Raw genomic sequence first — 13,371 nt, forward strand, 5'->3', positions numbered from 1 at the left:
GCTCCATCTCGGTTCACTGCAACTTCTGCCTCCCGGGGTTCAAGCGATTCTTGTGCCTCAGCCTCATCATGAGTAGCTGGAATTACAGGTGTGTGCCACCATGCCCGGCTAATTTTTGTATTTTTAGTAGAGATGGGGTTTCGCCATGTTGGCCAGGCTGGTCTCAAGCTCCTGACCTCAAGTGATCCGCCCGCCTCGGTCTCCCGAAGTGCTGGGATTACAGGCGTGAACCATCGCGCCAGGCCTCGATAAACGTTTAATGAATAAAACCATGAAACGACCTGTCACCTCCTAAATGCAGATCTCGAGGGAGCCTCCAGGTGGCGCTCGCCGCTCGGAGAAGCAGGGAGTGGGCGCGCCGCAGCTCCGGCGGGCGTTTGGGAGGTGGTCGCCTCCGCACCTACCCAGCGCACAGCCCCGGGGCGGCCGTCCCCCGGGAGCAGGTGGTGGGGACCTCAGGACTGACGCGCTGCCTCCTCCGGATGGGTGCGCAGCCTGCGCCAGGGGCGCTGTTCTCCCTGTGCTCTTGGACCCCGCAGATGTTTTAGGAACGTTTACTGGGGAGCGAGAAGGGGGCCGCCTTCTGGTACCCGGTGGGCAACACCTACGTCAAGCCGCGGTGCTTACTGGTGAGGGAGTCACCAGTAAGTCCGCTGTCTGCTGTCACCAGCTGTCTGCTGGCGGCTGTGACAGCTGCAAGACGCCACACACAAAATGTTACTTACCTGTCATATTAATGATAGTGTTAGCAAGTGTGCGGCATGTCCAGCCCCCTTTTTTTTTTTTTTTTTGAGGCGGAGTCTCTTTCTGTCGCCCAGGTTGGAGTGCAGTGGTGCCATCTGGGTTCACTGCAACCCCCGCCTCCCGGGTTCAAGCGATTCTCCTGCCTCAGCCTCCGGAGTAGCTGGGATTACAGGCGCCTGCAACCACACCCGGCTAATTTTTTGTGTTTTTAGTAGAGACGGGGTTTCACCGTGTTGGCCAGGATGGTCTCGATCTCCTGACCTACTGATCTGCCCGTCTCCGCCTTCTAAAGTGCTGTCCAATACTATTCTAAGTGCTATGTACTCATTTACTCAAAGGTACATAATACAAAATAAAAATTTCCATTTTAGAATGAGGAAACACAGGGGCAGAGGTTGGATAACTTGGCCGAGATGGTCCATTTAGCAGTAGCAGAGGCAGGGTTAGAACCCAGGCGGTCTATACCAGAGCTGGCAGATGCCCCTTTTATGCATCCCTGCCTCCCTCTCACTGTCCAACAGGGCAACCATCCGTGTTCCAGCTGGCCGGCGCTCAGCCAGTCAGACACCATTTATTAAGCACCTACTATGTGCCAAACACTTTGCTTAGTGTTGGGGATGAGCAGGTAAAGGGGAGAAAGTGTCTCCCTTTCAGGAGCCTCCAGGCTATCCAGGGAGCCCAAAGTGTTGTGGGGGGGGGAGGGTTGTGCCACACGGTAATGATGGACAGAGTAATGGGCACCCACGGGAGGAGCCATGGCAAAGGAGATGCTGACCTTCCCAGGCAGCCCACCTGGCCATTTTTCTTGTGTGCCATTCTTGTTATGGGCTTTTCTGGGGGAGGCATGGGGACACTGGTGCTCTAGCCTTGGTTCTGAGAACCTGTCCAGGCCCGAGTCCCTCTAGGGCTCGGACACCCCCCTCTCCAGTCTTGTCCTTGAATCCCTGCACAGTGGCTGGGACCCTTGTCCTTAGTGACCCACTTCTCTGGTGCTGCCTGCCTGCCTAAATTTCTGAATATCAGGGACTGTGCTCCACTTGCTTCTTAGACACTGCTTCCATCCTTCCACCCGTTCCCATCCCCAGCCTGGTCCCATCATCAACAGCCACAGCTTGCCTTATATTCCCCTAAACTCTGATTTCTGTGGCCCCAGACTAGCCAGCTCCCTGTCCTTCTGGTGCAATCACACTTCTACCTCTACTCCAACTAGTGGTGTCTGTCAGACCCCCAGATCCCACACTCTTTCCTTTTCTTCTGATACATTAGTTCCCTGCTGACTCCACCCATCCTAGATGCCTTCTCAGTTGATCACTTGAACTGATTTCTTGCTGGCTCCTCAACTTTTCTGTCTCCTTGTAAACACTTGCTCTAGAAATCCCCTCCTTTCTCCACTTCTTCACCTGGGGTGCTTGGGGATGCTGCAGGAATTCACAGAGCTGGCAGGTTGGTGCTGGGCGGTTTTGGGAACATGATTTTCAGTCCCCAGTGTAAAAACATGTAGGGCCAGGCACAGTGACTCACATCTATAATCCCAGCACTTTGAGAGGCAACTCGGGAGGATCACTTGAGGCCGTGAGTTTAAGACCACCACCAGCCTGGGCAACATAGTGAGACCCTGTCTCTGCCAAAAATTAAAAAAAATTAGCCAGGCATGGTGGTGCGTGCCTGTAGCCACAGCTACTCGGGAGGCTGGGGTGGGAGGATGGCTTGAGTCAAGGAGGTTGAGGTTACAGTGAGCTATGATTGCACCACTGCACTCTAGCCTGGGTGACAGAGTGAGACCCTGTCTGTAAACAATATATTTTTTATTGTCTGTAAAAAGTAAATACATAAACAAACAGACAAATAAATAAAATGAACACATGGGGCCCTTGTTCAAAAATTTTAAGAATTTCAAGATGACAACAGTAGACAGCAGTTAAACCAAGTTCAGGGCATGGAGCTTGTGTGACTGCATGGGTCATAGCCCCCTGAAGTGCTGGGCCAAGGCCGCCACCTTCTCAGAGCTTCCAGGGCTATCTGATTACCCTGAAGTCTCAGACTTGTGGTCTCCCCTGTCTTCCCAAGTGGACTGCCACTACAGTTGTCCTCAGCTCTCCCACCCCATCCCATCCCAGTCCCAGACAATATTCCCTGCAGCCTCACTTGCATTCACACAGGCTTTCTAGAGTGGAGGAGAAAGCCTGGAGTTCCCAACAGTGGAAAAGCCACCTGGACCAGGTGGTGTGGTTGACAATGACTGAGAATCTGTCTTCAGGGATCCCCGCAGAGGCTGGTGTCCTCAACTTTACAGGGATTGGATGTAGATGTCAAGGGAGAAGATGGGGGCTGGAGAAGGAACAAATGAGCAGGCTCCTTCCCGTTCTGACTAACTGGGCACTTTCCACACCTTGCTGAATCTAATTCTCTAGGGGCCTTTTATTTTTCCTGTTTCATAATTGCAGAGATGAGGAAACAGTTTCAAAAAGGTTAAGCAGCTTACAAGCCCACACAGCTAGTAACAGATGGCAGCAGGCTTTAAGGCTAGGTTGGTGTGAGGGCAAAATCCCACCCTTTCCCCCTTGAATCTCGCTTTCCTAAGGGGCAGAGCTAGGCCTTGCCAGTTATCCTCTAATCAAATCCAACTGCCTTTCCTGCCCCCTCCTCCCTTGCTACCATCACAGTGATTGCCTCCTGAGGAAATGTAATCTCATCCTCAGAACCTGCCAAGCTGAACATTTCTGCTCGCTGATGATAAAAAAAATACCCAGCTTTCAGGAAGAAAAAGTCACTTGGCTGTTCTCTGACAGTCCCCCCTCATCTGAACCTTACCCTTCCAGAGTGGGGGGGAATTTAGTCCCTCTCTGCTCCCCACTTGCCCCTGGCCCCGGTTCTCTCTGGGCATCTCCCTTTTCTCTTCCTTTCTTCCTTTCATCCTTCCTTCCTTTTTCTTTCTTCCTTCCTTTCTTTCCTTTCCTTTCCTTTCCTTCCTTTCCTTTTCTTTCCCTTCCTTCCTTCCTTCCTTAGACGGAGTCTCACCCTGTTCCCCAGGCTGGAGTGCAATGGCATGATCTCCGCTCACTGCAAACTTTGCCTTCCAGGTTCAAACGATTCTCTTGCCTCAGCATCCCAAGTAGCTGGGATTACAGGCACCTGCCAGCTAATTTTTGTATTTTTAGTAGAGACGGGGTTTCACCATGTTGGCCAGGCTGGTCTTGACCTCCTGACCTCGTGATCCGCCTGCCTCGGCCTCCCAAAGTGCTGGGATTACAGGTATGAGCTGCCGCGCCCAGCCATCTCTCACCCTTTTGTCCCCCATTTGAAACTTTACCACCAGCCTGGTCCTGGCCACAAGCAGGGTGACCTGTTTTCCTGTCTTACTTCATGACTCTTTCTTTTTTTCTTGAGACGGAGTCTCACTCTGTCACCCAGGCTGGAGTGCAGTGTTGTGATCTCGGCTCACTGCAGCCTCCACCTCCCGGGTTCAAGTGATTCTCCTGCCTCAGCCTCCCGAGTAGCTGGGACTACAGGTGCACACCACCACACCCAGCTAATTTCCATATTTTTAGTAGAGACGAGGTTTCACCATGTTGCCCAAGCTGGTCTTGAACTGCTGACCTCAAGCAATCTGCCCTCTTCAGCCTCCCAAAGTGCTGGGATTAGAGGTGTCAGCCACCATGCCTGACCACCCCTTGCTTTTTGATTGTGCTTCAGCCAGAGCCCCTCCCGAGGCAAGTAAAAGTGGTATTTAAGAGACTCTTGGAAATGAGATCACTGACCAGATACTTGATCATGTTAGCAATTTGTGTTATCTAGGTGTGGTGAAGGCATTGACGTTATATAGATATTTAAAGGAATCAGTTTTTGAGATATAGCTCAAAATATTAATTCATGAAACCAAAATATTAATTGATGAAACCAATCCCAAACCATATATTTGGGATTTGCCTCGAAATAATATCAGAGGGGAGAAATAAGTAGGATTTTTGGGTAAAACAAGATTGACTATAAACTGATGGATGCTGAATCTTGCTGCTGGGTACATGAGGGTTCCTTGTGCTATTTAACCTACTTTTGGATTTGTCTGAATTTCTCCATGATTAAAAACTTTTTTTAAATGTTAGGCATTAAAATGAAAGACAGTAAACTCAAGAGCTCTGTGTATGTAAGAGTGGGAATGGGGTGGGCAGAGCTGGGAAGGTGCCTAAAGTAGGTGAGTGCAACAAGGCAAAGTACTGCACGTTTCTGCTTTCCTGGAATAAGTCTGTAAGCAGCCACAGCTCTCCCGACCCTGCCCCAGCCCCGCTGTCCTCAGCTATGACTAGCAGGAGCCCAGTGTCCACCTCTGGGAGCCCACCTCCTCCACCATGTCTTGCTGGAATCCCAGGGGCTTATGCAGGCCTGAATGGGGCTCCCCCAGACTTCTATCTAAGGAAGCCATGCCCTGGCCAGCTTCATGGCTGTGGCTGCTCTTTCTCTCTCTGGCACAGGAGGCTTTTGCTGGGTGATGGCCCCTTACCTTGGCTTCCGCTGATTCCTTTTCCAGCACAGGGTGCTTCTCTGGGTGGGGCTTCAGAAAGAGGCTGGACCTATAGTGCCTCTCACTTCTAGGATCTGCTCTGCCCCAGTAGTCTCTTTTGTTCTCTCAGGTGCAACCCTGGACTGTGGTTTTAGGAGCCCTGCTCTGGTCTTCACGGGGCTGGCCCTGCTCCATAGGACAAGAAGTTCGTGGGCCGTGTCTGTGTGCCACCCAGGGCTAGTCCTCCTTTTGGTCCATGGTTCATAACCCAGGACCCAGAATTCCCTGCTCAAATGTCCCAGCCTCTTCCAGGGCTGCGTGAACCTTTTCCCATCTGCCCCGTCTGTGGTGAGCTCACTGAGGTCTCAGGGATAGCTAAGGGGTGGCTCTTGTTAGCAGCCTTTGCACAGAGGTTTTGGGTGTGTGGGCTGAGGTGTTTGTTCAGTGCCTGCTAGTGGACCTGAGGGTGGGAGGAGAAGGTGGGGTGCTGACCAACTGCCTTCATTTATACTCTTGCCAATATTAGAGGCAGATGTGGGTTTGGGGTCCATTTAGGAAAGGGAAAAATGTGATTCCTTTTCCCAACTGTGTCCCCCCTTTCCCTACCCTTCCTTTCTTGTAGGGAGTATTAACAGGTTTTTTGCAGAAAAACACACTAACCAACAAATGAACAAAAATCAACACCCCAAACTATACATACAAAACAACAGGCCCAACCCACACACCGGATACTCAGCAGGCCACTCTGCCAACATGCTTTGAAAGGATACTCTTAAGAGGTTTTGGAGGTAGGGTTAACCTTGGAAGGGGACAATAGAGACTGATATTTGCCTCAGGCTGGTAGGGACAAAGGGCATAGCAGAGAAGACAATGGAAGTGAGCCTTGCAGGCTTACTTGGTGGCTGACAGCTTGAAGGTTTCTCCTTCTAGGGCAAATGTTTCCAAGCTATTGTTCACTGCAGAACTTCCTCTTCAAATGTAAGCTTACCTGGAGACCCAGTATGAGAAACAAATGTTAGTAGAGATATTCTGGCTAAAACAAGGTTGGGGGCAGGGTTACTGTCCTGCTTGGTGACCTGCCTCCTTATGCCCAAGATACAAAACATCCACATCTCAGGAAATGCTCAGGTCAGGCTGCATCAGGCTGTTCCTCAGGCACTCAGGGACAAAGTAAAAGCAAAGGACACCAATGCTGGGCGCTTGGGATGGTGTCTTGTTCTCATGTGATGGTCAGTGCCAGCACACATAGGCAGTTTTCTGCCTTTAAATAAGATAACATAAGAAGCTCTTCGTAAAGTGTGAAGAACTGAGCACACATTAGGTGATTTCTTTTCTTTTCCTTCTTTCTTTTTCTTTTCCTTTTTTTTTTTTTTTGAGATGGAATTTCGCTCTTGTTGCCCAGGCTGGAGTGCAATGGTGCAATCTCAGCACACCGCAACCTCCGCCTCCCAGGTTCAAACGATTCTCCTGCCTCAGCGTCCCCAGTTGCTGGGATTACAGGCATGTGTCAGCATGCCTAGCTAATTTTGTATTTTTTTTTTTTTTTGAGATGGAGTCTAGCTCTGTTGCCGAGGCTAGAGTGCAGTGGTGTAATCTCGGCTCGCTGCAACCTCCGCCTTCTGCATTCAAGCGATTCTCCTGCTTCAGTCTTCTGAGTAGCTGGGACTATAGGCACCCACCACCACACCCGGCTAATTTTTTGTATTTTTAGTAGAGATGGGGTTTCACCGTGTTGACCAAGATGTTCTTAATCTCCTGACCTCATGAGATTGAGGCCTCAGCCTCCCAAAGTGCTGGAATTACAGGTGTGAGCCACCACGCCTGGCCCTGTATTTTTTTTTTTGTAGAGATGGGTTTCTCCATGTTAGTCAGGCTGGTCTTGAACTCCCAACCTCAGGTGATCCGCCTGCCTTGGTCTCCCAAAGTGCTGGGATTATAGGCGTGAGCCACCACGCCTGGCCGCATTAGGAGATTTCTACCAGTGGAGGGTAGGTGTGGGTATTTTGGGCCTGGCTGTTCTATCTCAGGGCCTACCATTGTCATCTTGTTCACACTCCCTGTGCTGGTTATGAAGCTGATGTCTCTAAGGTCAGACCCACCTGTCTGTACTCTACCCTGTGAGTACTGGGGCTGGGTGACTCTGTGATTCTGGGGCTGGGACTTGGCGAACCACACTGCTCTGTGGCCAGCTGGCTCCACGTGGGGCTCTGTCAGTAAGGAGGGATGGTAAATTGGCAGGAGGGAGCAAGGACTTGCCTCTTCCTCACTGCTTGTCCCTGTGAACATCAGCCCAACAATGACTTTTCACTTGTAGTGGCAGTTTATCTCAATAGCAATAGGTTCCAGTCTCCAACATTTTCCGGACTCTCAACTCCAGCCTCAGAGATACCATGCAGTCACCCCTCCTTGGAAGCCTAGGTCCTAGCTCCGCAGGTCTCCTCTTCCAAGCTTCTAAATGATTGCAACCCCAGTATCTTCCCTGTGTTCTTCAGCCCCAGAGGTAGAGCTGCCTCTGGCCGTTACCATCCCTGTGTTTATCTTGATACTTCCTTTTTGCTTTTCAGTCTCTAATACCTGCTTACTCAGTTGCCTAAATTAAATTCTTTCTGTTAAAATACAGGTCTGTTTCCTGTTTTCTTTCCTAACTAGACCTGACTGGTAACATGCCTCTTGGAGGCATTGCCTGAGAAGCACATCAGGGTGTAGGCTTACCTTGCTGCGCTGTTCTGAGGAGCCGAATCTCAGAAACCCTGCCAGTGGCCCCGACAAGTCAACCGTCATGGTAAAAGAACTCCCTCATCACAGGAAAGTCCCCTAATCTAAGACAATGTTGATAAACAAGCTAACTCCAGGAGAGACTTTAATGTAAGAAAGCCATAGGGACCCTAAATCTTTTCATTCTAATCAAAGCTGTCAAAGCCAGTTATCATCAGAGCCAGTCAGGTGGCCCCAAAGCTGCCATCCACCCGGCAGCTGTCCTGTCACTACGGAAACCACAAGTTGGTGAACAGGGCCCCAAGGAACCCTGCTGCTAAAACTCAGTTGCTTGACATATTTTTCATTATCAAGTCTGCCAGAGTGCAGCATCTCTTGCAAGAGTGATTCCCTGAAAATTCTCCTGCTTCAGTCCTTCTACCCAATGTTTCCCAAAGAGACAATATGCCCACTTCTGAGAAAGACATGTGCTGGCAGGCATCACAGGCACAAGAGAAGGCACTGGTTTACTCAACAACAGACAAGGCGATTGTCTGCTGCATTGGCACCAGGACTAGCATTCTTTGGGCACCCCCAACTACCTTTTCAGGCCCCCGTGTCTTCGGGCTATCTAGGTCCTGGACTGGTGGTCGTCAAGTCTGCCCACCCTCCCTGTCCAGCAGCACCAGTGGAGCATGCTTCGTAACTACCCTTTCCTTTCTCTGAATTGAATTTGATGTCATCACCCTGCAAACGATGAAACAAATCCCCATTTTATTGATGACTGATAACTTCAAATGTGACAAGAGAATTCATTCCCTTATTCAATCATTCTGCAAATATTCACTGAGCATCTCCTATGTGCCAGGCACCAGGCTGGGCATTAGGGTCAATCATAATTTTTAGGTAATGGATAATGCCAATGGGCACTTAGGATGATCAGGGAGGGCAGTTTTGAGAAGGGGACATATGAGCTGTGTTCCAGTTATCTATTGCTATGTGACAAACCACCCCAAAACTTAATGGCTTAAAACAATGACAGAAATTACTCATGAATCTGCAATTTAGGCAGGTGGGGACAGTGTGTCTCTGCTCCACCTAATATCAGCTGAAGGTGGGAACTGGAATCATCTGGAGGCTTCCTCACTTACATGTCTAGTGGTTGACGCCGGCTGATGTTAGCTGTTGGCAAGGACCTCTGCCAGGTCTGTTCCCTGAAACTCCTGAGTGTGGTACATGGCTTTGCCACAGCATGGTGGCTGCGTTCCAAGGGTGAACCTCACAAGACAGAGAACCAGGTGGAGGCTGTGCCATCTTTGGTTACCTAGTTTAAGAAGTTACACAGTCACTTCTGTACCATTTAATTCATTAGTAGCAAGCCACTGAGGCTAGTGCATGTTCAAGGGGAGGGGAATTGGATTCCCCCTTTTTGTAGGATAGAAAAGAGTTTGTGGACATGTTTTCAAATGACCACAAACTATGACCTAAGGAAATTAGTGGAAGAGCACTCTAGGAAGAACTGTAAAGTCTTTGAGGCTGGAAAGGCTTGGTGTGTTTAAGGAAATGAAAGGCCAGAGAGGCTTGAGCACAGCAAGGGCAGAAGGTAAGATTTGAGGTTAGAGGTGGACAGAAGACATATTAGGCAGTTATAGGAGCTTGGATTTTATTCTGGATGCAGTGAGGACTGTTGAAAGATTTAAGGTTTGTGTTCACTTCTTGAAAGGATCACTCAAGCTAATATGCAGAGAATGGATTGAGGTGAGATAAGAATAGGGAAAACCAGTTAGGATGCCATTGGATGGTTCGGGGAGAGATAGTGATGGCTTGGACAAGAACGTTGGCACTGGAGATGAAGAGAAGTAGATAGAAATGGTGGAAGTAAATGAACATGTCTACCAAGAGACTGAATGTGAGAGAAGAAAAGGAAGGCAGGAAACAAGAAGAATTCTTGGGTTTTAGGCTCGTGTCTGTCTTGACAGTGGAGCCCTTTCCTGTGATTGGAAGACTAAGAGAGGAACTCATTGATATGCACAAAAGGTAAAATCCAGAGTCCTGTTTTAGGCATATCAAATTTGAGAGGTTTGTAAGATACACTGATGGCAAGAAGTAGACATTTGGATATATGAGCCCGAAACTCAGTGGAGAGCTTGGGACTGGAAATATAAATTTGGGAATTATCAACATATGGATGGTATTTAAAGCCATAGACCTGGGTGAGGTCACCTGGGGAAAATCTAGAGAGAACAAAAGAGTGTGGAGACTGAGCCCTGTAAAGGGTAGCCTGCAAAAGAAACTGAAAAGGAGCGGCCAAAAAGGACAGCAGGGAAACTAGGGCACTGGATGTTATAGGTACCTGAGAAAGCGTTGGTCTGAATGATCATTAAGCCTCCTCCAGATACAAATTTCTATAACTTTACGGATGTTTCAAATCCCTTCAAGCTGGGAAATTCTGTCTCTGCTGCATCTTTGGATCTTTGGGATAACAAGCGTCCTGAAGAATCACTGGGTCTTTTCAAAGACTGAAAATGGATTCCCAGCAATGTGAAATCTTGTGCCTGGGTTCTACGGTGATCAAAGGTAAGGTTGAGCCCAGGACAAAATGAGGACCCCCTGGAGGGAAACTAGGGCGACACAGTAAGTGGCAAAAGAATACAAGTGAGGTTATTTGACTATCCTCTTCCAGTAAGGCTGGCTCAGCTGTGGCAGACCTCAGGGTGGTTAGGACAAATGGCAGCCCCATACAGGGACGTACATGGACCCTGATCCTTGTTTTTTTCCTTTCTGGGGCCTTTCTGAATCTCCACTCCATGTGCAGGGTTGACCTGTTACCTTGAGGAACTCTAAGATTTGCATCAATGGATTTGTCTGAGGGCTCTGTGGCTTCGGCCCTGTCCAGGAGGGCAGCCTGGCAATTGGATTGTTCCTGCTGGCTGGTGCCATTGTGTGGTATTGAGCCACCAGAATGTGCTGATACACTGCTTTTGGGTGATCCTCACATCAGGCACAGGATGAATTCAGGGCTCTGGGCTACAGATGGTCAACTGTTAGCACATGAGCTTGGGCTGTGTGTGGGGGCCCATGCCTCAGCTCTCACCTGTCCATGTTCCTCCATGATACCATCTCTGATTTGCGGCATTCAAAGGCATAGGATGGCAGCAAGCCTCCTTCACCCTGTATATCCATCCCCTTGCTGCTGGCACCTAAGGTTTTCACCCCATGCCCTCATCAGTCTCTGTACCACACATCAGGAAGTCCTCCAGTGGTGGCTGTGCCTGCCTTCTCTGAGGACTTTAAAGACCTTGGCTTTGCCACACCAACAGGCTCTTCCAACCAGTGCCTTGCCTCCAAATGATATGGCGATACCTGTAACATCCAGTGCCCTAGTTTCCCTGCTGTCCTTTTGGCCACTCCTCCAAATGATATTTGCTTTCTCAGGTCGATCTTAAGCCATTCCCAACAAGGTATGGACATCCTTGTGTGAAAAACACTGTTTTTCTTGCTCCAGTCACGTCTCCTTGCCTTTCCTCTCTTTTGGTGGTGGTGTGCAGAAGCGGAGGTGCAGGAAATGTTGAAAGGGATCACATTCTAAGAATGTAGTTATAATGGCCTGAAGAATTCAAGAGAATACATGGTTGGAAGATGTGTCACTTTATGTTAACACTATAAAACTCCAAATGAAAAATAAATTATCGTGCATACTTTCCTGAATATTCTGGATAAGGCTTACATTTTAGTCATTATGAATGAAGTACAGAAACAACCTCTGAGAGAATGGTTGGGTGCCAGTATTTGCAGGTGCCATGAGGAATGATGCAGCACCATCAGTAAAGATGCAACCAACATTACACGAATGGTATCAGAGAACCACAGAGGCAAAAAACCAAAACCCAAACCCAAAACTATATTGTTTCAATAGAAACAGGTTCCAAAAGCCATGACATTGTGAGTGACAACAATGTTGCTGCCTCTTTCTCACAATAGGAAATAAAACATTAACCAAAAGAGCATGGGCAGATATTTCCTGGATCTGAACAGGAATATCTGGTGTCTGAACTCTATGAAGAATCTTCACGTGCAGTGATAGAACAATAAACACATTTGTAAGTACCTCTTCTCTATGGATTATTCTAAATCTTCATTGACAAATGTCAACACCTCACATAGGCCTGTACATTTTGAAATACCTTTTTATTTATTTATTTTATTTATTTATTTATTTATTTATTTTGAGGCGGAGTCTTGCTCTGTCGCCCGGACTGGAGTGCAGTGGCCGGATCTCAGCTCACTGCAAGCTCCGCCTCCCAGGTCTACGCCATTCTCCTGCCTCAGCCTCCCGAGTAGCTGAGACTACAGGCGCCCGCCACCTCGCCCGGCTAGTTTTTGTATTTTTAGTAGAAACGGGGTTTCACCGTGTTAGCCAGGATGGTCTCGATCTCCTGACCTCGTGATCCGCCCGTCTCGGCCTCCCAAACTGCTGGGATTACAGGCTTGAGCCACCGTGCCCGGCCTGAAATACCTTTTTAAATTAAATTGTTTAGATGGACAAGCGTCCTATAAAATCTTTTTTCAGGGCTTTGTATACTAGGGGTGGCCTTGGTTACTGGTGACCTTGAAAATACTGTCTCAGTGGTCTGGTGGTGATAAATACCTCACTGAAGTAAGTGAAAGGGGAGTTAGAAGAGAAAAATTGCAGACAATGAATATAGACAAGTTAATAAAAAAGACTTTTTCTATAAATAAGAGCAAAGAAATGAAGCAGAAGTCAGAGGGGTGGGGGGTAAAGAGTGGTGTATTTTTTAGATGTATTTATGTATTCCGTTAGGAATGGTCCAGTGGAGGGGAGAAATTGATGCTGTCGGGAAAGGAGAGAGAGAGAGAGAGAGAGAAAGAGAAAGAGAGAGAAGCGGAGTGATTTTCTTGAGCAGGCAAGAGGGGATGGGAGTCTGATGGGAGAAGCAGAGAGGATGTCCTTAGAGAGGAGCCCTGACATCTGTCACTCAGCTGGTGGGAAGGAAAAGGATGTGGGTGCAGATATTGGTAGGTGTGCAGGTGTGGTGGTGCGAGCTTGCAAAAGTTCCCAATGCTTTTATTTTCTTTGTGAAATAGGAACCAAGTTCATCACAGAGAGAGTGAGTGGGTTGGGGAAAAGGTGTTGTATGTTTGAGGAGTGAGGAGAAGGTGTCAAATAATCATCCAGGTCAGCAGGTTAGTAAGCAGCATGAAAATGTGATAGGATTGCTGGCCACACTAATGACCATTTGAGATCTAATGACAAGACCAGTTGGACCAATCAGTTGGGTTGTTGTTGTTGATATTGTTGTTTTCTCTACCTGCATATAGCTGCACAGAGGCCAGTGTGGAATAGGCTTAGAATTTGATTTCACCAGGATGGGGGCACTGGTTATCACCTCTTGCCTCTCAGCTCCAAATCCACC

The sequence above is a fragment of the Piliocolobus tephrosceles genome, chromosome 15 (assembly GCF_002776525.5).
Source record: "Piliocolobus tephrosceles isolate RC106 chromosome 15, ASM277652v3, whole genome shotgun sequence".
In the NCBI taxonomy this organism is placed as follows: domain Eukaryota; kingdom Metazoa; phylum Chordata; class Mammalia; order Primates; family Cercopithecidae; genus Piliocolobus; species Piliocolobus tephrosceles.